General features: G+C 41.1%; 1 pseudogene; it reads left to right on the top strand.

The window, feature by feature from the left end:
* The first annotated feature begins 6,950 nt into the window (after positions 1–6,950).
* On the top strand, positions 6,951–7,952 carry Eno1-ps14 (enolase 1, pseudogene 14; annotated as a pseudogene).
* Positions 7,953–9,198: the final 1,246 nt, after the last annotated feature.

Genomic DNA, 9,198 nt, shown 5'->3' with positions numbered 1-9,198 from the left:
GAGCATCAAGTCCACACTGCATCCCTACACAAACTGCAATCCTAATCTGACATTCTTCTGTTGATATGGATTCCTGGCAGTTACATGTTGACAATAATAGCAGTCTCAGCATAGTAGGATCCTGGTTGTCACAGCACAGGGAAGAGCCACTAGTTGTTAGGATCACCCATACTAAATGTTATGTGATGGTGAAATGAAATTTTTTGTGTTTATCCCTAAACATCCAGTGGTTTCTCTAATATCAAAACAATTTTATCACACACACACACACACACACACACACACACACACACACACACATACACACAGGGGTTTTGAGACAGGATTATGCTGGAAATCACTCTGTAGATCAGGCTGGCCTTGAACTTATAGGGATCTACATGCCTCTGTCTCCTAAATGCTGAGAGCAAAGGTAAGCACCACCACTACCCAGCTTATCACAGATATTTAAAGGTCCATGAGAGGACAATTAGTTTGGCGAAATTTCCAATAGTGTGAGGATGGTAAAATGGAGAGAAAGAAAATCCCCATTAATTACGTTTTAGAGGACAGCAGCAGTGACTCCACAGGGTTTCGTGATTTATTTATTCATCATTTATTAATTTAACTCCAGAGCACAATATGCATGCAAACTATTCTGCTGGGGTACATGGTAAATATAAAAATAAGATGCCATTTTATATCAAAGTCGAACTGTAGTAGAATTACATAAATTACAACAATAATTTAAAGTAAATGATTAATTATAAATATGTGTCATTGTATACATTTATCAAAATATTATTTTAATGTGCTTCTCAACTAACTTCTTAATGCTAAGCTTATCATCTGAGAATATATGACTTCAGATAATTTAAAGCTTATATTTCATGTCTTTCTAAGAATTTATCTTATCCTCCTATTAATTTCATCTATTAACAAACATATCAAATTGTTTAATATCTATCTATGTAATCTTTGAGGAACATAAGCATTACCATATATCATCATAGGTCTGTAGTTTATACCAGATCTATTTTATACCTGGGAAGAAAAATTATTAGAAAGAGAAAATTCATTAAGAAATTAATTTATTTGTTGAACATATATTATAAATTGAAATTATATTAATTAATTCTGCATTGCTGTGATAGAGTGTCTAACATAAGCAACTGAAGAAAAGGAAAGATTGATTTTGTCTTTTGGCTTCAGAAGGGTCATTCTTGTTCACTAGGTCACATACCCTTGGGAAGAATATCAAGGCAGTGGGAAAATGGAGGGCAAGACTATTTGCCTCATAGTAGGCAGAGCTAAGAGGAAGATGAAGAAACCAGGTATAACCTTCAAAAGCAGGGCCTAGTGACTTACTTGCCACTTTCTAAAGCTTCTAAAACTTCTCAAAAGATAACCACCACTTGGGAATCAAACACATGAGAATTTGTGGGGGACATTACTCATTTGATGCACAACAGATGTTTCTGATCTTGATTTGCAGGTAAAAAGACTGAGACTTTATCCAAGTCAAATGTATATTAATAGCCTTAGAAAATCACATTGAAATCTAAGCCAATGACTGAGAGCCAGAACAGACCAGTGTAGATTCATTATGCAGATCAAATTTGGAACAATTACTTTAAGGCGATTTTTAGAAGGTGTTTCAGATAGGATCCTGGACATTTGCTGAACAAGGAAACGAAGGCAGATGTAGTTATCACTAACCAGGTCTGTCATTCAACAGACCTACAAGATCTTTCTGGGAGAACAGTGTCTCCTCTTATTATTCTGGGTACCACCAGCCTGTCTGTAAGCTTCTCAGGCTTTCTCCCCAAAAAGCAGGCTGCTGGAAAGAGTGTGTTTGGGAAGGTAGGAACTATTCTGCTTGTGTCTTTTCATCTTCATGCCATGGAGCTAGTGGCAAATGGTGTGAGGCCATGTGGAAGAGTCTGCTTTTCTATGCCAAAGCAAGGAGCAGCAGCTCATGGTTTGTCACTCCTGATGGTGCCCTGAAGTCTGTAGACTCCTGAAATGTTGGGGCTTATATATGCTTATAGAAAAGGTACAGGGCCTAGGTCCTGACTCTTTTCTTAATATCCTTATGTCTGTGATTGAGGAAAGCTGAGTAGAGTGGGAGGTACTCTCAATCTATTCACAAAACTTAATTAAACCTTTGCAAATTGGAAGGCTCTCTTAGTAGATTTTTGTCTCACACTATTCTAATCACAGAATGAGAATCTGAATCTCAGGCAGGGGCATATCCATTTGATGTTTGGGTTATACATAGGAAAACTGAATAGTTTAGAGTGTGAAGAAACCGCCATGTTCCTACCTAGTCACTAAACTTTTGGTGACACAGTATATGGAATTAAGAGTGAATTGAGGTGGTGCCGAAAGATTCCACCTAACATTTGCAGGGGAATTATGAAAAGTCACAACACAGCCAACTCCACTAGCCTCCAGGATGTTATCAAACCACTGTAGATTCACATGTATGTGAATATATTTTTAAGAGAATATAACAAGAAAGCCTGTGAGACTCAACAGGAATGAGAGCGCCATCCTGTAACTACCATGACATCACTGATGTTCAGCATGGTAGGAGGCACCACAATCTGTACACAATGACACACCCCATTTCCTGAAATTATGTTTCTTTTCACTTAAGTCTCAGCAGGAAAGGGAATTCACTACAACTGCTTTAAACAAAGAGAATTGTGTGAAGGGATGGCTGCCAAAATGTAGGTAGGATTCAGGATGCAAAAACATTATGTGGAGACTAGCCACAGGGAAAAGTTATTGCATTCCCTGTGATATTAACTGAAGGAATACAGGAAGAACAGAGTATCTTTAGAGACACATGGGAGATGGGACAGTAGGGTAAAGGTCACACAGTAGGAACAACAGCCACAGAGGGAAGTCAGAGATCAGTGGGAGAGAGGAAAGCACATCCTAGTCATGCTCTTTAGTCTCCATCTCCTGTTCATAGTCTCATTGGCTAATTACAACCAGTAACCATCTGGAGAGGCAGCTTGGGTGAGAGAAGAGATCCACTGGACAGAAGAAAAAGTAGCAAATGAAGCTCTTGGAAGTTTGAGGAAGGAGTTGGCAGATGGCTGGTGTCTGGTATGTATCTGCTTTTACAGGAGGTTGAGATGGGTAAGTATTCACTAATACATATGTTTGAGACAAAGTGTTTTAGCAGGCATATTATCAGAAAAGATTGGCCTACAGGAAAACATAGCTGAGAAGTGTGTCTAAGCAAGGTCCATAGCTTGACCCAAGAGAGTAAGCTGCCCTGATATTTCTGAATAGTGCTGTAGTGGAGTCATGGCTAGGCTCTGACATAATGGAGAAGCACATGAAAGGCACCCTGTATGGCGGTCAAGCAAGGCTAGCTGGAGACACGATGTTTTCAAGGAACTCCTGGAGGAGATAAACCAGTTCTCTACAATCTGATGGCAGCCTTAAGAAATGCAAAAGGTCACTTAGAGAGCAAGTGCTTTCCATGCATGAGCCATTTGTAGGTTTTGGTTTATAGGCAGTTTCTACTTTTTAAGATATATGACCTCTTGCGTTTTCTCTTACTGGCTCACCATTCTTGTGTCTGTAATTGAGGAAAGCCAAGTAAAGTAGGAGATTCTTTGAATAGATTTATAAAATTTTGCAAGTTGAAAGGCTCTTCTAAAGGATCTTTTCTCATACTATTCTAACTATAAAATCAGAAGCTGAAATATAAAAAATTCATTTTGTCTGTAGAGTATCAATTTGAGGAAGATCCATAGTAACCCTTATCTGGATATTTCTGGCATGTCAACCATATCCTCTACAATGTAGCTGCAAGGATCCTTCTAAAGTACAAGTCCATAAAATAGGATGCTTGCTTATAAACTGTGTTGTGTCCCATTGCTCTCAGGAAATGGCCAATATTCTTACAGCTGCATCACCAATCTGGTCACTGTCTACTATTAGTCTTACCATTTTCCAGCCTCAGTGCTCCCTTTCCTCCCCATCCTTCCTCTTGCTTTCCATTCATGAGCCATCTTTAGGTTTTGGTTCAGAGGCATTTCCTACTCTTGCATTTTCTAAGGCTGACTTCAGATTGTAGAGAACTATTTTATCACCTCCAGGATTCCCTTGAAAACATCTTACATGAAAACTGCCCAATGTGTGGTACAAAATGAAGTGTGTGATCTTCTCATTAGTTTTTCTTTTAATCATCATAAAAGAAGTCTTATAAGTCATACTCCACTTTACAAGCAATGCATAACGATGAAGCCCAGCTCCCAATTGAGCAACCATCCTGGGAGTTCTCCATCTCTTACTGCAGGACCCAGAGGCTGTGCCTGAGATCGATAACATAGGGAGTCTTCTGGATAACTTCATGCAGCATGCAGGAGGCTACAGTGTTATGTTTGAGGAAGAGTTTATGAATACTTACATACACAAAAGAGGTCACAACATCAGGCCCCTGGATTATATTGATATTTTATTGTTACTGAATTTATAATCAGAAAATAAAATCATCCAATCATCAATCAGAGAAGAAAATACTTCTCTGTATGTAGTATGTAGTGAGAACCACTATCTCATATTAGAAACCATTTGGGGTCCTCAATTTAAAAAATTAAAAAAGATAAACATAAAACTTGTCTAAACTAAAGTAGATGTCAAGGACAGACAAAATAATCCATAATTAAGCACTGTTTGGTCAGTTGATGGCACAAGCTATGATGAAAAATGGGCCAGAATCAGAGAGGGTATGCAGCTGGGTTGGTGTCTTTGTAGAGAGATGGTCAGGAAAAGCTTCTTTGAAAACTAGAATTAGCTGTTCGGTGGGAGCATGCACCTTTAATTCCAACATTCTGGTGGCAGAGGCAAGCAGATCTTTGAGTTTGAGGCCAGCCTGGCAAACAAAGTGAATTCCAGGATAGCCAGGGCTACACAGAGAAACCCTTTCTCACCACCACACCCCACCCCAAGAATTAGCACAGATACCTGGTAGAAACTGGTGGAAATGAAGGAGAAGGCTATATAATATTTAGGGAAAGAGCATGCAAGGAAATGAACAGCAAGAAACAATACCCCAATACTAGGGGAAAAGAGAGGTCAACGTGTGTAAAGGATGGTTCTGATGGTCCTGTCCTGCAACTGGTTCTTGATCAATCAAAAGAGATACCAGTGACCAATGACTGAGGACGGGGCACACTTAGAGTTATGCAGAAGGACACAGGAAGAATTGGGGGAGGGAACTGGGGAAGGGGAAGGAGGCAGGAGATAAAGTCAACCAGCTATATGAATTTTCTGTTGGAGTGGTCAATGGCCTCTCTATCTGATTATGCCTGGAGTGGCAGGGGAGGTTTATGAGTGCCCAGTCATTGAGTTAGCAAAGGTATTTTAAGATTAACTGGTGTGTGTGTGTGTGTGTGTGTGTGTGTGTGTGTGTGTGTGTGTGTGTGTGTTGTTTTTGTTATCCATGGATCTAAGGGGTTCTGGGTGGGGCTGGAAATGCAGTCAGCCTGGAGCTTAAAGCAGGGTAGCAAAAACACTCACTATAAGTGGGTTCATGGTGTCACAAGAAGTACTGGTAGGAAACAAGGTCAAAAATATAGCCAGAGTTGAGGTGTCACAGGACTATGGAAGGACTCCAGGTGCTGTTGGATGGGAGGAAGTCACTGGAGGGATCAGAGCAAGTACCATGTTTTCAGAGGGACACTCCAGCATATACAGAATTGAAAGCAGAATGAGAACCACTAGATAGGCATTGTGTTGGTTTGGATGAGAAATGTCCCTGACAGTCTCAGATATTTCAATATTTGGTCTCCAGTTGGTGGTGCTTGTTTGGGAAGATGTAGGAGGTATGGCCTCATTGGGAAAAGTGTGTCACTGGAGGCAGAGTTTGAGAGTTTAAAAACCCATGACTTTTTAAAAATTCAGTCTCTCTGCTTTGTACTTGTAGTTCAAGGTGTAAACCCTCAACTTCCTGATGCAGCCACCAGGCTTGCTGTTTGCTATGCTTTCTGCCATGACAAACTCATTGCCTTCTAGAACTATAAACTCCTTCTATAAGCTGCTTTGGTCATTGTGGTGGTTTGAATAAAAATGACCCTCATAGACTCCTATATTTGAATGGTCAGCCACCAAGTAATGGAACTGTTGGAAAGAATTAGGAGGTGTGCCCTTCTTGGAGCAGGTGTGTCATTGTTTGAGAAGGTATATTACTAGGGATGCTGTGAGGTTTTAAAAGCCCATGGCAGGCCCAATCTCTCTCCCTCTGCCTGCTGCTTTCATATAAGGATGTAAAGCTCTTGGCTACTGCTCCAATGCCATGCCTGTCTTCTTTCCACTGTGATGATCATGGAGTAATCCTCTGAAAATGCAAGCAGCACCCAATTTAATCTTATCTTTATCTTATAGATTAGATGAGAGTATGAATGTAAGTAACAAGGGAGAGATAATCCAAGATTGGTGCCCTAAGCAAATGGGAAACAGGAGGAAATATTTTCTAAGTATAAATCTGAAAATAAAAGGAATTTATGCTGAGAATATAATTTTTTTTCTTAAAAGATGTTCAGTCTCAATAAAAAAATGGGAGAGGTACAATTAAAATGGAAGAGAAAATTAAACAGGCATGACATCAATGAAGGTATATGAAGGACTGGTAAATACATGGAAAAAATTAATAAAAGCATCTACAGCAATTTAATTGGAAGTATCATGAAATACAAATACATACCAAATACAAAAGCTCAAACATAACAGGCTAATTATTGCAAGTGTTAAAGAACCCATGGAGAATTTGAAAGCCTAATGCAACTGTTCATGGGACTGTAAAAGTCTATCACTTAGAAAATAATTTTGTGTCAGTATCGCTCTGGTACAGAGTCATGCTCATTTGTCTGTCCTTAACACTCTCTTTGGCGTCTACAGAACCCTCTTTCCTTCCTCTGCAGTGATCTGACTGCCAGAAGTTCACCATGTCTATTCTCAGGATCCATGCCAGAGAGATCTTTGACTCTCATGAAAACCCCACTGTTGAGGTGGATCTCTACATCACAAAAGGTCTCTTCTGAGCTGTGGTACCCATCAATGTATCCACTCGCATCTTTGAGGCCCTAGAACTCTGAGACAATGATAAGGCTCACTTTGTGGGGAAGGGTGTCTCAATGGCTGTTGAACACATCAAAAACACTATTGCAGGGCTTGGAGATTTAGCTCAGTGGTAGAGCGCTTGCCTAGCGAGCGCAAAGCCCTGGGTTCGGTCCTCAGCTCCGGAAAAAAAAAACAAAACAAACAGAACAAAACAAAACAAAACAACAACAACAAAAAAAAGCACTATTGCACCTGCTCTGGTTAGCAAGAAACTGAATGTAGTGGAGCAAGAGAAGATTGACCAGTTGATGATCAAGGTGGATAGCACCGAGAATAAATCTAAATTTGGTGCAAACACCATCCTGGGAGTGTCACTGGCTGTCTACAAAGCTGGTGCTGTGGAGAAAGGGGTGCCCCTTTGCCGTCACAGTGTCGACTTGGCCAGCAATCCTGAAGTCATCTGCCAATCCCAGCTTTCAATGCGATCAATGGTGGTTCTCATGTTGGCCATGTAAGAGTTTATGATCCTGTCTGTGGGGACATCCTGTTTCCGGGAAGCCATGCACATTGGAGCAAAGGTTTACCACAACCTGAAGAATGTCGTCAAAGAGAAGTACAGGAAAGACGCCACCAATGTGGGTGACGAGGGCGGATTCGCACCTAACATCCCGGAGAACAAAGAAGCCCTGGAGCTGCTCAGGACTGAAATGGCAACGGCAAAGGCCGGCTCCACTGACCAGGTTGTCATCGGCATTGATGTGGCTGCCTCCGAGTTCTACAGGGCTGGCAAGTATGACCTTGTGGTGGGGCTCTGCACTGGGCATCAAGACTGGTGCCCTCGGCATGTCTTGAGTGCCTGGCCAAGTACAATCAGATCCTTAGAATGAAGGAAGAGCTGGGCAGCAAACCCAAGTTTGCGGGCAGGTCCTTCAGGAACCTGCTGGCCGAGTAAGACAGGGACTGGAGATCCCTGGAGCTACCAGAGCCTCTGTCCCTAATGCCACCCAGGTGGCTCAAGACCAGCCCAGTGCTTGCCCCTCCCATGTCACTGTTTCCTTAGATGTGCACCCCTAACCACCTGGAGCCCTGCTGGAGACCCCAGCTTTGTAATCATGTGATTGGTCTGAATCATTGTTTCTGTCACCTGACTTCCCAGCTAGTGTCCGGAGCCCTCAGAACTCTAGTGTAATCTCTAGGGTACCTACACCATCAAGACTCCCCCAGTGGTATACGCAGAAATAAAAGCCCCAGAAGCCCCCCCCCCAAAAAAAAAGAAAGAAAAGAAAATAATTTTGTGGTTTCTTAAAAGTTAAAAGCAACAAGCCGAAGTACATCAATTGCACTCTTATCTATTTGCCTAAGAGAAAGAAAAAGCTATGTCCACACTGAAATGTAAAGGATTGTGCTTATAGCAGCGTTATTCATGCTATACAAAACATAACCAAGACTGTCTTAGTGAATTTTTGTTTTTTGCCAATTTGCCACAAGTCAGAGTCATTTGAGGAAAAAGAATCTTAACTGAGAAAATGCTCCAACTAGATTCACATGGTAGGAGATATTTTCTTGATGAATGGTAGATGTGGGAGGGGCCTAGCCCACCATGGGTAGTACCACTACAGCTGCAAGTGGTTCTGGGTAGTATAAGAACACTGACTGAACAAGTCATGAGGAGCAAGCCAATAAGCAGCACTCCTCCATGACTTCTGCTTTAATTCCTGCTTCTATGTTCCTGTACTGGGATCCTTCCCTGAGTACTCTCAGGGATGGGGTGGTGACCTAAGAGTTTAATTGAAAACAACCTTTTTCTCTCCAAGTTGCTTTTAGTCATGGTATTTTTATCATAGCAATTGAAGTCCTAACTAAAACAAAAACAAACATCAATAAGCTAGAGAAACACAATGTGATGCAGCCAAGCGGTGGAATTCTTCTTGGCAGTAAGAAGGAGTGAATTACTGATGCAGTTACAACATGGTAACCATTACAGTAAGCCATTATGATAAACACCATCATTTCGAGTAGCTTCCTCTACCAACACTCACACTGAAAGTTAATTCTCCAGCATGATAATACTATAGTTATGAAGCTGTTAAGCGAAATTCTTATGGTTTTTAGAGGGATTGATACTTTCACTCT

This window comes from Rattus norvegicus, chromosome 10 (assembly GCF_036323735.1).
Source record: "Rattus norvegicus strain BN/NHsdMcwi chromosome 10, GRCr8, whole genome shotgun sequence".
Lineage (NCBI taxonomy): Eukaryota > Metazoa > Chordata > Mammalia > Rodentia > Muridae > Rattus > Rattus norvegicus.
This window is presented reverse-complemented; position numbering and strand designations above follow the sequence as displayed.